Here is a 21,984-nt window from a genome sequence, read left to right as displayed (position 1 = left end):
TCTCCCAGATGGTGTGCACCACATGCATTAGGTGTGTATATACCCATCCCACCCTCCCCTCCCATCTGATTGACACCCGATGAACGTTATTAATATATGTGCACTTCAGTGTTGATCAGTTAATACTAATTTGATGGTGAGTACATGTGGTGCTTGTTTTTCTATTCTTGTGATACTTCACTTAGTGGAATGGTTTCCAGCTCTATCCAAGATAATACAAGAGATGCTAGATCACCATTGTTTTTTGTGGCTGAGTAGAACTCCATGGTATGCATATACCACATTTTATTAATCCACTCATGTATTGATGAACACTTGGGCTGTTTCCACATCTTTGCAATTGTGAATTGCGCTGCTATAAACATTCTGGTGCAGATGTCTCTTTTATAGAATGTCTTTTTTTCTTTTGGGTAGATGCCCAGTAATGGGATTGCTGGATGAAATGGTAGTTCTACTTGTAGCTCTTTGAGGTATCACCATATTACTTTCCACAGAGGTTGTACTAGTTTGCAGTCCCACCAGCATTGTATGAGTGTTCCTATTTCTCTGCATCAGCCAACATTTATTGTTTGGGGACTTTTTGATAAAGTCCCTTACTGGAGATAAGTGATATCTCATTGTGGTTTTGATTTGCATTTCCCTGATGATTAGAGATATTGAGCATTTTTTCATATGTCACTTGGTCATTAGTCTATCTTCTTTTGAAAAGTTTCTGTTTAATGTCCTTTGCCCACTTTTTGATAGGGTTTTTTTAAATTTTTTTCTTACTGATTTTCCTGAGTTCTAAATAGATTCTAGTTATCAGCCCTTTATCAGATGTGTAACATGTGAATATTTTCTCCCCTTCTGTAGGTTGTCTGTTTGCTCTTGTGATAGTTTCCTTGGCTGTGCAGAAGATTTTTAATTTGATCAGGTCTCATTTATTTATTTTTGTTGTTGCTGTGATTGCTTTTGCGGTCGTCTCATAAATTCTTTGCGTAGGCCGATACCTATAAGAGTTTTTCCAACATTTTTTTCTAGAACTTATAGTTTCATGCCTTAGGTTTAAGTGTGTTATCCACTGAGAGTTGATTTTTGTGAGAGTTGAAAGGTGTGGATCCTATTTCAGTCTTCTGCATGTAGCTATCCAATTTTCGGTTCTGGGCAAAGTAAACTGAAAACCTCTCTGGTGAGATTTCACCATTCTATATGCCATTAAGAATATTTGAGATTCGTGGGAGGAAGTCAAAATATCAACATCAACAGGAGTTTGGAAGTAGTTGATTCCAACCCTTTATGATTACTTTGAGGGGTTCAAAACTTCAGTGGAGGAAATAACTGCAGATCTGATAGAAATAGCAAGAGAACTAGAAGTGGAGCCTGAGATGTGACTGAATTGCTTCAGTCTCATGATAAACCTTTTTTTTTCCCTCTACCAATTAAGATGCTGTAAACTTATTACCAGTTAAATACAGAGTTTTAATTTCATAGCTTAACAATGAAGGGTCATCCACTGAAGCCAATACTTACACCCAGCACTTCAGTCTAAGCTTGTCCATATACACAGCTGCAACCAATTGCAAGGTTTACCCTAACAAATGCCAGGGGAAGTTTTTTAAAGTAGTTTTTGCAAGTATTAAACTTCATCTTGGGCACTGAAGTCATCATACATACAGGGCAAAGTCAGAGCTTTTGTGTTTGCATTTATTCTTCATTTAAGTTTTAAAACACTACTAGGTGAATATTAAAATGAAAAGAGTAGCAAGCAGTAAGCATATTATGATTATAGTCCTTCATTCATTCACTACTGCATATAAAATGCCAGCAGTGAGTGTTATTCACTGGCCCCAGTAGGAGGTTTGACACGGGACACCACCTCTGGGATGACGTCCACCATCCTCATATGCTTCTCTGGTGCCATGGTGCCATGCGTCCTGATTTGGAGCAAAGTCCGCCGGGTCTATCTGATCCATTTCATCAGTCTCTTCTATTTCTGTCCTCTCAGGTAGCATTTTTTCCAAAAATGAGAGTTTATCAGGAGAAAGGCATTCTTAGGAAAGTTTACCTTAAATTCAATGATTAGGCGACCCTTTTCATATGGCCTGTGATAAGTTGGCACACTTTCATTTAACACACACTGTGGAGACACTTGACAATCTGATTTGGATGAGAGGTGGTGGCTCAGTTGTCAAGAGTGGGCACTGGCCTTTGGAAGCCACATATGCTTCAACCAGCTGCATGCCCACATGCATGAGAAGGTCTTTTTATTGGGTAAAAGCAGTATGGTCCTTCTGATCTAACTCAATGATAGCATCTCCTGGCCCCAGTCCTGGTTCTTGGTCTCTTTCACCACAAAATGTTATCTTCTGGACATCTTTCATGCCTTTGTCAGTAGAACTTCTAGAATTGTCTTCTCTCAAACTATCTTCTTTCCATTACAGCTTTTACATCTATTAATATCTTTAGGACTGACCTGTGCCCCATGGCCCTGGCACTCTGTGCACAGACATGCAATTTGCTGAACCATTCCAGGTCCTGTCTGATGAATTCTTATGCACCCTCCAGCACCTTGGCAGTTGGGCCAGCACCTCTACTGCTCCTTCCTTGCCGCCTCGACCTTCACATTTGTCACAAATCACACTCTTTTGCAGAGCCAGTTTTTTTGTTGCACCATTATGTAAATCTTCTAAGGGTACTGAGAGCCGGCACATAGTATTTCGTCTTTCTCTTTGCATCGTTCATTTTCCTCCAAAAAGCACATCAAAGATGCCCATGCAGCAACCAAAACCACCACCTGCTCCACCCTCTTTAATTGCCTGTTCTTCTCTTTTATCATATAATTCCTTTTTCTTCAAATCGCAGAGAACTTTGTAAGCTTGAGAAATCTGTTTAACGTTCTTCATTTGAATTCTTATCAAGGTGGTACTTCAAGGCTCATTTTCTATGAGCCTTTTTCAATTCTTTCTAAGTGGCATTTGGGTTTGACCCCTAAAACATCATAGTAAGTGGTTTCTTTCACTATTTTCTACAGCCAGTGAGCAGGCTGAGGCTGGTGTGGGGTAACTGGAAAGAGCACATACCTGAGCACAGCTTGGGCAGCTACTGCTCCATCACCTCTCACTGAGAGTTCTGGAAAATTCCCTCATGATAAACCTTTAATAGATGAGGAGTTGCTTCTTATGGATGAGCAAAGTAAGTGGTTTTTTGAAGTTGAAACTACTCATGGTGAAGATGCTGTGAACATTGTTGAAGTGACAACAAGGGATTTAGAATATTACATAAACTTAGCTGATAAAGCAATGGCAGAGTTTGAGAGGATTGACTTCAATTTTGAAGGAAGTTCTACTGTGGGTAAAATGCTATCAAACAGCATCACATGCTACAGAGGGATTTTTTTTTTTTTTTTTTTTTTGTAAAAGGAAGAGTCAATCGATATAGCAAACTTCATTCTTGTCTTATTTTAATAATTGCCACAGTCACTCCAACATTAAGCAACCACCACACTGATCAGTCGGCTGCCTTTAACACTGAAGCAAGACTCTCCACTGGTAAAAAGATTGTGACTCACTGAAGGCTCAGATGATCGTTAGCATATTTTAGCAATAAAATATTTTTTTTGTATGCACTGGGAAACCAAAAAATTGTGTGACTCTTTTTATTGTGCTGTTCACTGTATTGCAGTGGTCTGAAACTGAACCTGCAATATCTCTGAGATATGCCTGTATTAAATAGATAATTTTTAAAAAAAGGAATAAAAGATAAAATAACCACCTGTAATGCAACGACCAGATGAAAAAACCATTGGTGTCTTAATGTATTTCCTCTAAGCACATACATTTGTTCCTTGGTATGTATGGGGGATTGGTTCCAGGACCTCCCTTGTATAACAAAATCTAAAGCTGCTCAAGTCCCTGATATAAAATGGCATGATATTTACATATAACATATGTACATTCTCCCATATACTTTAAACCATCTCTGGATTACTTATAATACCTAATACAATGTAAATGCTTTGTAAATAGAAGTTATATTGTATTGCTTAAGGAATGATGACAAGAAAAAAAAAGTCTGTACATGTTCAGCTCAGACACAATTTTTTTTCCAAATATTTTCAATCTGCAGTTTGTTGAATCTAGTGCTGCATAACCCATGGATACAGAGAGACAAATGTATATGGGGAATCACACCATAAATACAACTTGTGTTCATGTTGCAATATCTCAGCTGCATTTTCTTCTCATATAATTTTTGATATTGTGTATATGTGTGTGTGTGTGTGTGTGTGTGTGTGTGTGTGTTATAGGCTGAGTATCCTTATCTATTATAAAATGTTTGGGACCAGAAGAGTTTTAGATTTGGGATTTTTTCAAATTTTGGAATATTTGCATGTACATAATGAAGTATCTTGGGGCTGGGATCCAAGTCTAAATACTAAATTCATTTATGTTTTATATACACCTATACACATAGACTCAAGGTACTTTTATACAACATTTGTAATAATTTTGTGCATGAAATAGTTTGTGTACATTAAACAATCAGAAAGTAAAGGTGTCACTATCTCAGTCACCCATAGGGGCAGTCTGTGGTTGTTTGGCATCACTGCATTCCTGACTCTGAATTTATATGGTACCAACAAGCAATCATTTTCTTTTTTTTTCCTTTTTTTAGCGTATTATGGGGGTACAAGTGTTAAGGTTACATATATTGCCCATGCCCCCCTTGCGTAATAGCTTCAACCATGTCCATCCCCCAAACGTTGCACTTCTTACTCATTGTGGTTGTATATACCCATTCCTTCCTCCCCACTCACACCCTCCCGACACCCGATAAATGTTACTCCTATATGTCCACTTAGGTGTTGATCCGTTAATACCAATTTGCTAGTGAGTACATGTGGTGCTGGTTTTCCATTCTTGAGATACTTCACTTAGTAGAATGGGTTCCAGCTCTATCCAGGAATATACAAGAGGTGCTATATCACCATTGTTTCTTAAAGCTGAGTAGTATTTCATGGTATACATATACCACATTTTGTTAATCCACTCATGAATTGATGGGCACTTGGGTTGTTCCCACAACTTTGCAATTGTAAATTGTGCTGCTATAAACATTCGAGTGCATGTGTATTTTTCATAAAGTGACTTTTGATCTTTTGGGTAGATGCCCAGTATTGGAATTGCTGGATCAAATGGTAGATCTACTTGTATCGCTTTGAGGTATCTCCATATTGCTTTCCACAGAGGTTGAACTAGTTTGCAGTCCCACCAGCAGTGTAGGAGTGTTCCTCTCTCTCCGCATCCATGCCAGCATTTGTTGTTTGGGGACTTTTTGATAAAGGCCATACTCACTGGAGTTAAGTGATATCTCATTGTGGTTTTGCATTTCCCTGATGATTAGAGATGTTGAACATTTTTTCATATGTTTGTTGGCCATTATTCTATCTTCTTTTGAGAAGTTTCTGTTCATGTCCTTTGCCCATTTTTTCATAGAGTTGTTTGATTTTTTTCTTGCTGATTTTCCTGAGTTCTAAATAAATTCTAGCCTTTATCAGATGTGTAGCTTGTAAAATTTTTCTCCCACTCTGTGGGTTGTCTGTTTGCTCTCTTGACAGTTTCTTTGGCTGTGCAGCTTTTTAATTTGATGAGGTCCCATTTGTTTATTTTTGTTGCTGTTGTGATTGCTTTTGAGGTCTTCTTCATAAATTCTTTGCCTAGGCCAATGTCTAGAAGAGTATTTCCAACATTTTCCTCTAGAATTCTAATAGTTTCACACCTAGGTTCAAGTCTGTTACCCAGCGTGAGTTGATTTTTGTGAGAGGTGAAAGGTGTGGGTCTTGTTTCAGTCTTCTACATGTGGCTATCCAGTTTTCCCAGCACCATTTATTGAATAAGGATTCTTTTCCCCAGTGTACGTTTTTGTCTGCTTTGTTGAAGATTAGTTGGCTATATGAGGTTGGTTTTATATCTGGGTTCTCTGTTCTGTTCCACTGGACAATGTCCCTGTTCTTGTGCCAGTAAAAAGTTGTTTTAATGACTATAGCCTTGTAGTATAGTTTGAAGTCTGGTAAATTGATACCTCCTATTTTGTTTTTATTGCCTAGGATTGATTTTGCTATATAGGGTCTTCTCTGGTTCCATACGAAGCGTAAAATTATTTTCTCCATATCTGTGAAAAATTATGATGGTATTTTGAAAGGGATTGTGTTGACTCTGTAGGTCACTTTGGGTAGTATAGACATTTTAACAATGTTGATTCTGCCGACCCAAGAGCATGGTATATTCTTCCATCTGTTTACGTCCTCTGCTATTTCCTTCTTCAGTGTTTCATAGTTCTCCCTGTAGAGGTCTTTTACCTCCTTAGTTAAATATATTCCAAGGTACTTTATTTTCTTTGTTGCTGTTTTGAAGGGAATTGAGTCTTTGATTTGGTTCTCACTTGTACTGTTGTTGGCATATATGAATGCCTCTGATTCCTGTGTATTGATTTTGTATCCTGAGACTTTATCAAATTCATTTATCAGATCAAGGAGTCTCTTAGTTGAATCCTTGGGGTTTTCTAGGTATAAAATCATGTCATCAGCAAAGAGTGAGAATTTGCTCTCTTCTGCTCCCATTTGGATGCCCTTGATTCTGCTCTCTTGTCAGATTGCTGTAGCGAGGACTTCCAGCACTATGTTGAACAGAAGTGGAGATAGTGGGCATCCTTGTCTTGTTCCAGTTCTAAGTGGGAATGCTTTCAATTTTTCCCCATTCAGTATGATATTGGCTGTGGGTTTGTCATATATGGCTTGTATCATTTTTAGGTAAGCCCTGTCTATGCCTATTTTGTTGAGCGCTCTTATCATGAAAGGGTGTTGAATTTTGTCAAATGCTTTCTCTGTGTCTATTGAGAGGATCATATGGTCTTTGTTTTTGATTCTGTTTATATGGTGAATTACATTTATAGATTTGCGTATGTTGAACCATCCCTGCATCCCTGGGATAAAGCCCACTTGGTTGTGATGAATTATTTTCTTGATAAGCACCTGGATTGGATTGGCTAGGATTTTGTTGAGAATTTTTGCATCTATATTCATAAGGGATATTGGTCTATAGTTTTCTTTTTTGTTGCATCCTTTCCTGGTTTTGGTATCAGGGTTATGTTTGCTTCATAAAATGTGTTGGAGAGAATTTCATCCTTCTCGATATTGTGGAATAATTTCTGTAGGTTAGGCACCAGTTCTTCTATGTAGGTGTGGTAAAATTCGGGTGTGAAACCATCTGATCCAGGACTTTTCTTTTTAGGAAGAATTTTTTTTGCTGTTTCAATTTTAGTACTTGATATTGGTCTGTTGAGGAATTCTATTTCTTCCTGGTTGATCCTATGGAGGCTGTGCTGTTTCTAAGAAATTGTCCATTTCCTCCACATTTTCCAGTTTGTGTGCATAGAGATATTTGTAGTATTCATAAAATATATCTTGTATCTCCATGGCGTCAGTTGTGATTTCTCCTTTATTTTTCCTGATGGAGCTTATTAGAGATTTTTCTTTTCTGCTTTTCGTTAGTCTAGCCAATGGTGTATCAATTTTGTTTATTTTTTCAAAGAACCAACTTTTTGTTTTATTAATCTTCCGTATAGTTTCCCTGTTGTCAGTTTCATTTCGTTCTGATTTGATCTTAATGATTTCACTTGGGGTTGGTCTGTTCTTCTTTTTCCAGCTCTTTGAGACGATTCGTTAGATTGTCTATTTGTGATCTTTTCGACTTTTGGATATAGGCATTTATGGAAATAAACTTTCCTCTCAGGACTGCTTTAGCTGTGTCTCACAGGTTTTGGTAACTTGTGTCACCTTTGTCATTTGGTTCAAAGAATCTTTTGATTTCCATCTTGATTTCCTCATTTATGAAGTGATCATTCAGCAGAAGGTTGTTTAGTTTCCATGACTTTGTGTAGAAATGAGGACTCCTGTTAGGATCGATTTCTACATTTATTCCATTGTGGTCTGAAAAGATACATGGTATAATTTCTATTTTTTTAAATTGTTTGAGACGTGCTTTGTGTCCTAGGATGAGCTGATAAGAAGAACGTATATTCAGTGGTTTTGGGGTAGAATGTCCTGTAAATGTCAGTCAGTCCCATTTGTTCTAGGGTTCTGTTTAAGTCCATTATTTCTTTGTTGATATTTTGTTTGGAGGATCTGTCCTGTGCTGTCAGTGGGGTGTTAAAGTCTCCAACTATTATGGTGTTGTTGTTTATCCATTTGTTTAGATCCAGTAGAGTTTGATTTATGAATCTGGGTGCACCAAGGTTGGGTGCATATATATTTAGAATTGTTATGTCTTCTTGTTGAACTGTACCCTTTACCATTATATAGTGACCTTCTTTGTCTTTTATTACTTTTATTGATTTAAAAACTAAGTTATCTGTAATTAGCACTGCCATGCCAGCCTTTTTTTGGCTTCCGTTTGCTTGAAATATCGTTATCCACCCCTTTACATTTAGTCTAATTACATCCTTACAGGTTAGATGTGTTTCCTGAAGGCAGAAGATACTTAGCTTGTGTTTTTTTATCCATTTGGCCAGCCTATGTCTCTTGAGTGGGGAGTTCAAGCCATTCACATTTATTGAGATAACTGATAGGTGGGGCAGATTTCTGTTCATTATGTTGGGTTGAACTTTGTTGCTTTGTTTTCTCTCTTGAGCCATTGTGGTACCTGGGCTTTGACCTTTAGCTTTTAGTAGATTTACATTCATGAGTGTTTACTGTGCTGATCCATGGGTAATACTGTTTTGAGTACTTCTTGAAGGGCTAGTCTCGTCTTGGTGAATTCTCTCAGTCTTTGCTTATCTGAGAATGTCTTTATTTCTCCTTCATATACAAAACTTAGTTTTGCAAGGAATAAGTTTCTAGGCTGGGCATTGTTCTGTTTCAGAAGAGTGAGAATGGGGCCCCAATCTCTCCTTGCTTGTAAAGTCTCATTAGAGAAATCTGGTGTTATTCGAATTGGCTTTCCCTTGTATGTTACTTGCTTCTGTCGTCTTACAGCTCTTAGAAGATCCTCTTTAGTTGATATTTTGGTCAGTCTGATGACTGCATATCTTGATGTCTCCCTGTTTGCATTGAATCTCCCAGAGGTCCTTTGAGCTTCTTGAACTTGTATATCGAGATTTTTAGCAAGGCCTAGGAAATTTTCCTCTATTATATCTTCAAATAGCTTGTCCAACCCTTGAGTGTTTTCATCTTCCCCTTCTGGTAACCCTATGACCCTCAAATTACGTTTCTTCACATAATCCCACATCTCTTGTAGGCTTTGCTCTTTTCTCTTGTTTCTCTGCTCTATCTCTGTGACTGATTTATTTAATTGGAAGGTGTTATCTTTAATCTCTGAGATTCTCTATTCTATTTGATCTACCCTGTTATTGAGGTTTTCCACTGTATTTCCCAGTTCCCTGAATTGATTCTTCATTTCCAGGAGTTCAGTTAAACTCTTCTTCATTGTATCGACTTCTTTAGTGAATTTTTGTTTCAGGTTCTGGAGGCCTTTTGTGATTTCTTTGTGTTGGTTATCGAGTTGTTCTTGTAGGTCGTTGAATTTTCTTATGATCCATATTCGAAGTTCCTCTTCTGTCATTTTGGTTGCCTGATTTTGGTTGGTGTCCGTTTCTAAGGAGCTGGTGCTCCTCTTTGGGGGTGAGGTTTCTGTTTGGTTCTTCATATTTGCGGAGTTCCTTCACTGATTTCATCTCGTGTCGATCAGTTGTTGCTTCTTTCCTTTAGGTTTTCGTTTGGGTATTCACATGCTTTGTTTAGTTTCTGATCCGGTGTCTGTGGGTGAGATTTGACCACTCCCTGTATGATGAGTCAGGAGGTGCTGTGAAAAGGGTGTGCAGGGTGTCCTCCTTGTCAGTAGGTGGCGCTTGCTTGGAGGAACAGGCTACGCTGTTGTTTTTGTGTCCTGTAACCAGCTCTTGTTCTTGTAGAGAGGCACTCTAGTGCCTCAGGTGGTGGGTAGTGCCCTGGGACTTACAGGTGTGTACTTTTCTACCCCTCAGTGAGGGCTGGTCTAGGAGAGAGTCTGGGAGCAAGCTGGGTTGGGTAAGCCTGCCCTCCGGCACCACCAATGCCTTTAGCAGGGGTCAAAGTCCTGTTCTCTGCTTCCAGGAAAAGCTGTCAGGGAGGGGCTGGAATGGCCCTGCTCAGTCAGAGAGTCTGCGTGTGGGGGTGGGGCGGTCTGAGACCGCAGTCTGGAGCAGGCCTCGCTTCTTTCCACCCTCCCCAACTCCGCAGCTACTCCTGGGCCTCTGCCAGCAGGTCAGACCACACGCCACCAGGCCTCCCTGGACTATGATGCTGGTGGGGAGGTTCCCTGTGCAGGAACGCCACCTGGGTTGGGCGCACGGCCTCCTTTTGGGAGGAGGGTTGCCCTCTAGGACGCTGATCTGCTCCTGACGGCACACGCACCTCAGTAGGCTGTTCACGTATATCCCTTCTGTGCCCTGGGCAATGTGAGATATTGGTGCACGGGATCTGGTCCGCAGGTCTGACCTCTGGGTCCCAGAGTTCGAACTATATCCCCACCAGGGAGAGGAGTGCCAGTCTCAATTCACCCACAGGGAGCCCAAGCTGGGTCTATGTCTCTCAGCCTCATGGTCTGCCCAGTTCTCCTGGGATCACCGGGCCAGCAGCACCTGGGAGGGCTGGCGGGTAGGGAGCTCACAGTCTGAGTTCCCCTCAGTCAGCTGTGGATTCCCAAAAGGGAAGGTCCGGTTCCCTGGAGGTGCCTCCAGCTGGTGTCTATATTGTCTCTCTCAGCAGCCACGGATAGGGTCGGGGGAGGGGAGAATGAGGCAATATGGCGCCTGCCGCAAGGCTCGGGTCTGTGCACAGGGAAGTGCTCTGCGGGAGTTGGGAGCCTGGTGCTGCATCCGCCACAGGCTTGCCGCTCACTGGCATTGGCCTCTCTGGGCTGGTGTCCGCAGGTCTCTCCACCCGCTGGGGAGCCCACCAGCAGTCCGAGAAGCAAGGGAGGGGGAAGTTAACTGCTTCACGTACCCTTGCCGCTGGTCTCCAGGCTGCTCCGGCGGTCTCAGCTTCCAGTTCTCCTCCGCAGCCTCCTCCCGTGGAGTCTCCCGGGGTCTCAGGTACCCCTCCTTCCGACCCTCATCCGATGTATGCTCATCTTCTTGCTTCTTTCTTCTAATTTCTGCTAGAATCTGTCTTTTCTGCAGACACACTCTGTCTGGCGGTGTTTCTCGTCCACCATCTTGATTCCTCTGGACTGAATTCTTATCCCTCCAAAAATCCCATTTTCTTATACTTATTAACATATAAGTGCTTAACAGTGAAAAATGGCATATCATGAATAAAGTGAAAAAAAAAAACCATGGTTCTGGGTAACTAAGCAGCCCAGTAGCATCACCAGAATACCTGTATCAGCTGCTAAATAGCAGCAACAGCAAACAACTATAGGCTGAATAAGCTGTGGGTTGCACACTTGCATTTTGACTGCAGCTGAGTACATAAGGTCAGGTGTGGCCACATAAGGTCAGGTGTGGCCACATAAGGTCAGGTGTGGAATTTTCCACTTGTGGTGTCATGTCAGCGCTGAAAAAATTTCAGATTTTGGAGTATTTCAGATTTCATATTAGGTATGCTGAACCTATATTTTAATTGGCTATATAATAATTTATAGAAATACTTCATGTGTGTATATATATATATATATAATGGATTGATTATTGTGGCACTTTGCTATATGTTTTATATATAAAAATTATTTTAGTCTTTCCAAGCTTATGTAGGAAGAATTATCACCTCCACTTTACAGATGGGAAACCAGAAGTGTTTCTGTAACTTAACCAGCTCACACAGCTGGGCTCTCTGAGGCCCAGCTCTGCATTTCTAGCCATTCACTTATTACTGGGCAGTGAAGTCAATTTTACTTTTGTTTATTTTTATTTTTGAGGGGGGTGGGTATTAGAAATGTTGAATTGATGAATACAATGTACACAAATCATTGACTGCATTTTCGATTATTTTCGTAGAAATGATTCTCAAAAGCAGAACTGATGAATCAAAAAGTACATTGAGATTTCTTCAGAAAAGTTGTTAACTGCATGCGTCCTATGCTAACCATCCATGGGGGCACCTGAGTGCTATGATTTAAACCATTTTAATTTTGCTCTTTTGTCAAGGGAGGGGGAACACTAGAGGTAAGCTCTTTGCAGGTAGGTGTAGCCAAGTGACTCCTCTGGGAGTGGCTTCTGGGAAAGCTATTGTTTTCCTGATAAAAAAGGCACAAGTCTTTCCCTTTGTCCATCTAATTGTTTCTGCTGTCTTATGACCAATAGTTGAAAGCAGCATGCTAGGGAAAGGGGGTCTGGGGGCCTGGGTCTCCAAGGGCATTGAGTGGGAAAATGCCCTATTTAGTACACTGCTGGGTTTTTCGGTTAGTGAAAGGACAATGTTTGCATCTTGGTTTCTGCAAATTCTCTGTACTGGAATTTTGTTCGCATGCCACCAACACCCCCCAGTAAGATCTTGTTTTTTTTTCTTTCTTTTTTTCTTTTTTTTTCTTTAGAGACAAGGTCTTGCTCTGTTGTCCAGGCTGGAGTGCAATGGCATAATCATAGCTCACTGCAACCTTGAACTCCTGGGCTCAAGCAATCCTCCTGCCTCAGCCTCCCAAGTAGCTGGGATTACAGACACATGCCACCACCCATGGCTAATTTGTTTTTTAAGTTTTTGTAGACAGGATCTTACTATGCTGCCTTGGCTATATCTTGGTATTTCTTTTACCAGTATGAATATACTGGTATGAATCTGTATAGTGTAGATGTTAACTATCATCTTTGGTGTGGTTTAAGATGTGACTTTTAATTTTATTAATGATTACCTGTTAGTTAAGGTGGTGATCTTCAGATGTCTGTCTCAAAAGGCACAGTTTGTTTTCACATTTAGTAATAGGAAATACTTCTATTCCCCAATAAACTTTCACTTAATTGTCTTCTCATCCAGTAAGATCCTTCCCTGAATCTACACTGGGGGTTGCAAAATGGTGAATTTCCAATTATATATGTCCTTTTACATTTATTTATCAGCTGTCATTCTTCTGCGAAGAAGTTTTCCCTCTCCTCTCCATCTCTTCTTTTGGGGGTAGGAGAATCACTGGGTTCTTACAGATTTTTTTATTTACTCAGTTTGATACAATCATTATCCTTTCTGATACTCATATTAATCCAATTTGGGCCAACAGTGCCTTTTGTATTATCTCTAACACAAGAAATTGAATGCTTACATTTCTTTGTAATATTCTGCCCTTCTTCCTTCCTTCTACCTTTCCTCCCAATCCCCTTTCCTCTGCCCCCTCCTTTTTTTTTTTTCTTTAGTCCGGGGTGGAAAGTGCTTATAACATTGGCTAAAAACAAAAATATTAAGTAATAGTGGTGAAATTAGGTCTTTTATCTGGCTCTTTAATTAAACTGTATTTATTTGTTCACTATTAAATAATACAACCTGTTTGAGTTTTTTTTTTAATAAGAAAGAAGTGTTATTCTATTTCTAGTTTAGTTAGTATTTTAATCATGTCTAAACATTAAATTGGGAAAAATATGTTTTCCCAACCTTAACCAATGTGTTTTCTCCTTTGACCTAATGAAATGCTTGATTACATTAATAGGTTTCCTAGTATTAAATTATCCTTATAGTCTTCAAATACACCAAACCTGAACATTGTCTATTATTTTTTAATTCTGTGTGACTCAATGTTTAGTTATATACATATATATACATAGTTATATACATATATACACATAGTTATATACATATATATACATAGTTATATACATATATAAATATATCTATATGTATATATACATTTATATATACATATATGTAAATGAATAAATGAGAGTCTGTATTTTTATTATATTATGTATTTGGAAATTATAAAGTGAATTGGGAAACTTTTTAAATTCTCCTGAAAAATGAATATGATGTCATGATTTTTAGTCCCTGGAATTCAGAAAACCTTTATCTGTAAAATCTCTGTGGGCTTCATGCCTTTTCAGGATCATTCTGATAAATTAATTCATTAAACCTCATTGTTATTGGTCTACTTAGTTTCTATTTCTACTCGAGATAAATTGTCTTTTCCTAGAAAATTATCTATTATCCTAAATTCGAATTTTTGATCATTATTCTTTTATAAATTTTGAGTTCCTGCTTATTCTGTAGTTTTAGCTCCATTTTTTAATTTTTTTTTTTTTTTTTGAGACAGAGTCTCGCTTGTTGCCCAGGCGAGAGTGAGTTCCATTTTTTAAAAAAATACTTCCCTTTACCTTTTTCTCTCTGTCCCTTCCTCTTTCCTTCTCTTCCTCTTTTCCTCCCTCTCTTTTTAAAATTAGATTGGTTAAAATTTTGCCTATTGTATTGTTTTTTGTTTTTTTAACCCAAGAATTGGTGCTGGTATTCACTTATTTTATTTAGTACTATCTTATATCTAATATTTTCAAATATGTGTATAGTTTTAATAATACATTCTTTGTGTCTTTTTCTCTTCATTATATGCTACCTTGGATTAAAAATGTATTTATTTATTTCCATTTGCCATGTTAAGAATTTTAAGTAAGTCATTCTTTCCTGCGGAGCCTAGATTTGGCCTAAGAGTTTTTCTCAACTCAGAGCTATACGTTGTCACAGGTAAGATAGAAGAGACTGCTTCGTCCATCTTCGGAAAATATAATTAGTCATAAGACCTCTCTAATTTGTTCAAATTTACCTAAATCATGGTCTTTTATAGCACAAATTTACCTAAATTTGTGCTATACCTTATTTGTGCTATACCAAATTTACCTAAATTTGTGCTGTACCTTTGTGCTTACCTTTTATAGCACAAATTTACCTAAATCATGGTCTTTTATTCTTAAATTTTAAGATAAACTTAAATATGAATGAGATGAGTTTCCCATCCATAAGATTTTGGAGGAATCTGTGTTAAGCAGGTTTTTAAGTGACATATTTTCTCAATCTTTCCATATATGGGGGTTATTTTTCTCTTACTTTAATAAATAGTGTTTGACTGGGACTATTATTTTTGTCTCATAACTTTTTCCTGAAGACTCCTCAGATATTATTCTGCCTTTGATGATCATGGAAAAGTCTGAGGGCAGCCTATGTTTAAATTCTTTGTAGATAACGTGGATTTTTTGTTCTGCCTGGATACTTTTGAGATTTTGAGAAAAAAATGTAATTAAGACATTTTGCTAAAATATCTAGGTATATAGGTTTGGGTGGTTGTTGTTGACTTTACCTGAAACATAAAAAACGATTCTAATATTCATACTCAGCATAGGAAAACCTTTACCTATTATATTTTTATATATTGATTTTGCTCCTGTGTTAATTTATCTCAGGAATTTTGTTATAGGCTGTTATTTATCTACGAATATCTCCTCTCTCCTTTTTCCTTGTTAACAGAACCCCGACTTAATTTGACAATGGTCCCACTTAAAAGCTTTATTTCCCTGTCTTCTTGCAGGTGGGGGTTAGTCATATGACATACTTGAATACACTTAAATATATTTGGAAGTGGCTGGGTGGAGCTTCTGGGAAAGCTCTTTAAGGTGGGGTTGATGCATCTGGCCTGCTGCATTGGCCCCTTACTTTTCTTCCATATTAGATCTGGAATGTCATCATGGTGGCTGCAGTGCTAGCAGCCATTCTGTAAGCTGAGGAAGAGAGCCACACACTAAACATAAGCTGAAAAACAGTCTGAGTCCTTATACATCATATGGCTGCCCCACCAGTCCAGATCTGTCTGTCTCTGGATTTCTTGTCACACAAGAGAAAAATAAGCATCTCTCTTGGATAAGCAAATGTTAGTGGATTGTTTGGTCAATATCTTTGAACAAAATCCCTCTCTGATAAACAAATAAAGGTAGATTGTCTATACCTATCATCTTTTGATGCATAGCTTTTTCCTTTGACCCTTTCTTTTATATTCTTAGCTTTTTATTTCTTTTCTTCGCCTCTAATTTGAATTTCTACTCCAAAGCAGACTTTATTTCTATAATTCCCTTTTAATTTTCATGATCTATTCTCCTATTCAAGCCATATCTTTTTTCATTTCAACTTGCATTGAATTTAAGTTTTTTCTGAAATCAAGTTTCCTAAGTTCTTTTTCACCTCACTTCTTATCTGGTTTCACAAGGCCTTTTATGCATTTATGACATTTTATCAGGTTGCAAAATACAGTTTATGCTTTTCTACTGTTTGCTATTAGCTCCTTTTCAAACTATGCTTTTCCCTGCAATCTTAGAGTTGTACACTCCCTTATTACTGAAAATCTTTCTTTTCAAATTATTCACCTTTAGATAGTAAAAGAGCCCAGGCTGATGTTTACCAAATTACTAGGGGCACATAGTTGTGTCTGTCCTCCTTGGTTCTCTGTGGGTTCTCCCCAAATCAGAGGAGTCCTGGCATTAACTAGGGGCAGGGTGAGGTGTCCATATGCAGCCACATTTTAATGCCTGGTTGGCATTTACCTATTGAGGCACATCTACAGGGCTTGTTTTGGATGAGTATCTTCCCAAGGTTGCTGTATGTGTTCCTCTGATGACAGTAACAGGGGTTTGTTCCTGGGTAACAATATAACATAAGAGGGTGCACATGCAGAACTCTTCCGTTCTTCACTCCCCAAGGAGGCTGGTTCTAATCCCAGGGCAGAGAGCACCTGCCTGATCCTCCTTCCTCAGCTGGGTTGAAAGTATAGGGAGGTGCTGACTCCTTGCAGCAGACATAGAGAGAGACCACTTAGGAAGGAGAGCTGGTGAAGGGCCACACTGCAGCTAAGAGCAGTTCCCCAGGGAGCTGGGGTCACCTGGGGAAGCATTCCTCCTCAGTGGAGGAGTGACATCCCATTTTCTGGTCGAGTGTGGCTCTTGCCTCAGCCTCCTATCTGAAATAGGGTAGTGTGTAGAAGCTTTCACCCCGTCGTCTTCTAAATTACCCCCTCAACAGATGACAGTTTTGCAATCTAGCCCATCCACACTGCAGCTAAGAGCAGTTCCCCCAGGGAGCTGAGCGGTGATCAGCATTACCAACCCGCAGCGCTGCGCTTTGGGGAGCATCGCCAGTCAGTGGACATCCACTCTCACCTCTGTCTTGGTGACAGCCAAATCTAGCCCAGGATTTTCTGGATCTAACGTCTCATCCCACTGAGCTTTCGAGGCATTTCATCTGAGAAACCCTTTATCATCTCAAGTTTCATATGTCCAAAGCCAAATTGAGGACTTCTCCTGGTAATGACATTGCGATTCTCCTAGCCCTTAAAACTTGTAGTTAAGCAACTAGATCCCTTGGCCAAGTCAACATATTGGAGTGAAGCAACCAGATGCAGAAGTATCACTTAAATACCCTTGAGGCTGTTCCACTTTCCATCCTATCTGTTCTCAGTGCTCCCGCTATTGTATGGGATTTAATCACTTTATCTCTCAATCCCTGAAGGAGCATTCCTGCTTATCTTTGTCTTCCTGTCTCTTCTCCCTCCCTCTTGACAGGCACATCAGTTCCAGGGAGATCTTCTTTGAAGCAGCCCCTCAATTGTGCCACACTTAGCCGAGGAGCTGCTGACTCCTCCCTGTGGTCTGTGATATCAGGTTCAGAGACCTTGACAGAACGTTCTAGACCTTCCATAGTTGTGTTCCACATCCATCCATCTGGCATTACTTCCCTCCCCTCATCTCACTAGTAGAGTCCACACATTCCATTCTGTACTCATCCTCAGCGCTTGGGTTTTATTTATGATGCCTTTTCTGCCTGCAGTGCTTTCTGTATTCTTTACCACCAGCTTAGACCTTCCCCCCGCCCAAAGACTCAGCTCAGCAGATCCAGTTGTCATATTGTTCTAACATCTTTTTTGTTTTCCTTGTCAAGATTCTGGCCATTATAAACGAAATAAGAGACATACACATTCGGAAATGATTTCAGTGGATTTGTTTGTAACTTCTTTTATATCACTCTCGTATAAGTGTCTTATTTGTGCTGTTCCTCTAAGAATGTGCAATAAATAGATCTTTTTTCCCCCTCTAGCTATAAAAGTCAGAATAATAACCCTCCAACTTGGAGAGGTAATGTAAGAAGAGGTCGTTTTTCTCTGCAGTCGGGGCTGCTGCTGCTCAGGTTGGCATAGCCCAGTTGTGCAGGGTCTGCTGGAATGCGGGTGAGGACCTCGTTCCGCGCTTTGCACTTCCTCGGCGCATGTTGTCAACAGTTTAATCTGTGCTGATGATTAAGTATCTCATTATTGAAAACATGAGTTTTTGTTTTGTTTTAATGTCTATTTCTTTCTTTCTTTTTTTTTTGTATGTTTGGTTCTTAAAACACAGATTGCTCCGGCACTGCCAGTAAATTAATCATGAAGCGGCACCAGGTGGTTTTCTTCTGGGAGGCCAGAGTTAAGGGTGGCTTTCAGGGAGTTCATTTATCATGTCCTTTCTTCCACATTTCTTGTTCCTGAATTGCTGTCATAAACGGCCTAACTTTTCCTGTTCTGGTATGTGCTTGGCTGCATGGTATATTTACCACCCCTATGGAATCATAATCTTCCTAATCTATGTCTATAATGTTGGCTTTTAGATAAGCTGGACCATTAGGACAGTGATCTGAGCCTTAGTAAATGACCAAGTGACCTAAAACCTTAAGCAACATTTTTAGGACAGATTTTTCCAAAGCGCTTTCCATAAAACCATTGTAGGATGAAAATAGAACTTATTTGGGGGGTGGGGGGAGGGAAGCAGGAGTAGGGGAGAGATTTCCAAGGTCAGATAAAGTGGCTCGAATAAAGAGCTAGAGGTTTCTCTGCTGCAGAAATCTCTCTGGGCCTTGGTCACGCTGCCGTCCGCGGTGAAGCTCCACCAGGCATGGTCTGCAGGTGCCACCCAGCCCGCTGGGATGGGAATGGCGTCTCCAGGAGGGAAGCAGTGACACGGGACCCCGGGGGGCTGCCACAGCTTTCCCAGAAGCATTTGGCCTGAAGCTCTTTCTCTTTGAAGAATATCGTTCAGGAATAGTGTGTAATGGGAAACACCACGTCAAACCTCAGCCTGGACTGTTGCAAATTCTCTAATCAGGGTAAAATTGGAGCTTCACCACAGAGTTTATCTGGCCCCTAAAATGCTACCAGTTTGGCTGGGAAGTGCTCAAAAGGCCCCCTTCATAGGGTGTGTGTCAAAGACTTGATACTCCTTTGTGCGGCTGGGAGACCATACTGCAGGAATCCATTTCCTACTTAGAGACTCCTGGTGTCCTGTTTTTTAATGTCACGTTTCCTCTTTTATAACATTAAGTATTTCAGCATTGCTTTAATGAAGTATTTTCACATCATTCAAGTCATTTTAATGGGTTTTCTTTTTGTTTCAGTCTTTCCATTTGTAATATTCTTGCTATTTATATTTTTCTTTAGTTTATTCAAAAATGTAACACAATTTAATGTTATTCTTAGTTTTCTAATCTTTTAATTTACTTTCTTAATTCAAATTTGGTTGCATTTCTCTCTCTCTCTCTCTCTCTTTCTCTCTTTAGAGACAGGGTCTCCCTGTGTGGCCCAGGCTAGAGTGCAGTAGTGAGATCGTAGCTCACTGCAGCCTCAAACTCCTGGGCTCAAGCGATCCTCCTGCCTCAGCCTCCCGAGTAGGTGGGACTACGGGCACTCTACTGAACCCAGCTGAATTTTCTCTTAATTGCTTTATTTCATTATTAATGTTGAAGCTTTTATCTCTGGAAAAAGAAGTACAGTGTAGTATCTAGGGGGCAGGCTTTGGGATCAGATGACATGGTTTTCACTGCTCTTTCTACCAGTTCTTATTGGTGTCTGATAACAGGTTGTTTAACCTCTTTCTAAGCCTCAGTTTTATTATCTGTAAAATGGAGTTGGTGATGAGCTGTCACAAGCATAAAATGAGAAAATGCATGTAAAGTTGTTAGCCCAGTGCCTAGCTAGGAAGGGTCTAGGTCTAATAAGGGTTATTTACAAAGTTAATATTATTGCATTTGAAGCTGAATTATCTTCTATTTATTGTTAAATTTATACTTATGTAATATATTTGATGATTCTCTTATTTTCTTTTTTCTTTCTGTTTACCTTACATCTTTGAAATTTTGGATTTTGCAATGTTTTTGGTTTCATTTTACCTATATCTCTCTTCATTAAATGTTTTTGTTTCTCCTGAATCCTGTTATTTTTATGATAACTTACTTTATATGGTGAATGAAGCAGGGATGAAGGGAGAGCTGAAATGAGCATTCAAAGGACTAGCAGGGAGGTCACAGGTCAGAGAGGCTCTTCTCTTTAACTGACAAGCCACTGCTCCCCCTCAAATAGCCTGTCTCTTGTCCGTTGTCCAGAAAAATCTTACTGTGAGCTCTTCGTGAATTCCTCCACTAGCAGATATGAATTCCCCGTTGATTGTGGGCACACCCAAGAGGTAGAGTAAGGCTGCTCCTTCGTGGCACTTGTCCAGCATGAAGAACCCACAGTTGGAATCCGTCATTTCTGGCCTTCATCGTGCCTTGTCTACCTTCCTCTCTTACCTGTTGACAGTAGTTTCTAAATGGTGTTGTGGTCACTACTCTGGTCTTAGATTATAATGGTGATTCAGAATATTGTGCTCTGTCTTCGCTGTAACAGGTGCCACAGACCAGGGGATTCAACAACGGAAATTTATTTTCTAACAGCTCTGGAGGCTGGAAATCTGAGATCAAGGTTCCCACTGATTCAGTTTCTGGCGAGGACTTTCTTCCTGGCTTGTAAGCGGCCACCATCTCACCATGAGCTCACATGGACTTTTCCTCCATACACTTGTGCAGAGAGAGAGAGGGGAGAGAGAGAGAGAAGAGAGAGAGAAGCGTGCAGGAGCAGGAGCTGGTGCATCTTCTTCTAAGGACACTAATCCTATCAGATCAGAGCCCCACCCTTATGACCTCATTTAGCCATAATTACTTCCTTAAAAGTCGCATGTCCTAACACAGCCATGCTGGGAGTTAGGACTTCAACATGTAAATTTTGAGAGGACACAGACATTCAGTCCATAACACCCTCTTTGGAGAAAGCGGATCAATCACATGGTCTGCCAGTACTGTGAGGTGACCTGTGTCTGCCCGCTCCTGGTGGAAAGCTTGCACCCTCTGGCTGTGCCATTCTGTGCCTGAATCCCCTGAATGGGGTCCTTGGGAAACTTTATTCAGCTGACTCACCAGGGAGCGCCACCCACGTGTCCTGGATTGCTCAGACACAGGTGCCTTGGCCCACTGACGGGTCAAACTGCCTGACTTACAGCACCGCTGCCCTTGGGACCCAGCTGTTTGGAGCCAGTGGTTTCCTTACAGTGTGAGTTGCTTGGAATGTAGCCCAGAGCGTTGACATTTCTCTTGGGTTTTAATAGCGTATTTTTTGTGGGATATTTGGATTTTAGAAAACTAATTTCTCAGTTTGTAGGGAACCAAAGAAATAAAAATCTTCCCTAGAGGTAGAGGTGTTCTGACCACGTGGTGCCCGCCAGCCCCAGAGGGACCGCAGCCAGACTCCCTAAATCCTACCACAGGTCTCTTCCTTCCCTCTGGTCCTGATTTAGCCTCTGACAGTTTGGATGCAGTTGACCTCACAGTTTTATTCCTCTTGAAAACCCACACATGATATGCTTGAGCTGAGGTCTGTATATATTTATTTATTTTCCTGTATTGCACATTTTCTGTGGTAGAGAAAATCCTCTGAGGATTTGAAAACTAGGTTGAGGTCTGGGTCTGACTGAGAAGTGGGATGACTGTTTTTGTTGCTCAGTGTCTGACCTGGACACCCTGCATCGTCATCATTTGTGGGATGCTAACTAAAAATGCAGATTCCACCAGCAGTGGCTCACGCCTGTAGTCCCAGATACTGGGGAAGCTGAGGCAGAAGGATCAACTCAGCCCAGGAGTTCGAGGCTGTCGTGAGCCATGATCATGCCATTGCACTCTAGCCTGGG

At 40.2% G+C, this 21,984-nt stretch overlaps 1 protein-coding gene and 1 pseudogene across 4 annotated transcripts in view; one reads left to right on the top strand and one right to left on the bottom strand.

Annotated features, from left to right (window-relative positions):
* HECW1 (HECT, C2 and WW domain containing E3 ubiquitin protein ligase 1) overlaps positions 1-21,984 on the top strand; it is a 405,077-nt gene that overhangs the window by 14,823 nt on the left and 368,270 nt on the right. The window lies entirely within an intron of this gene.
* LOC105858094 (dnaJ homolog subfamily A member 1 pseudogene) lies at positions 1,777-20,514 on the bottom strand (annotated as a pseudogene).

The sequence above is a fragment of the Microcebus murinus genome, chromosome 9, assembly GCF_040939455.1.
Source record: "Microcebus murinus isolate Inina chromosome 9, M.murinus_Inina_mat1.0, whole genome shotgun sequence".
NCBI classification, from domain to species: domain Eukaryota; kingdom Metazoa; phylum Chordata; class Mammalia; order Primates; family Cheirogaleidae; genus Microcebus; species Microcebus murinus.
Note: the sequence above shows the minus strand (reverse complement) of the source record. Positions and strands in the feature narration are given on the sequence as shown.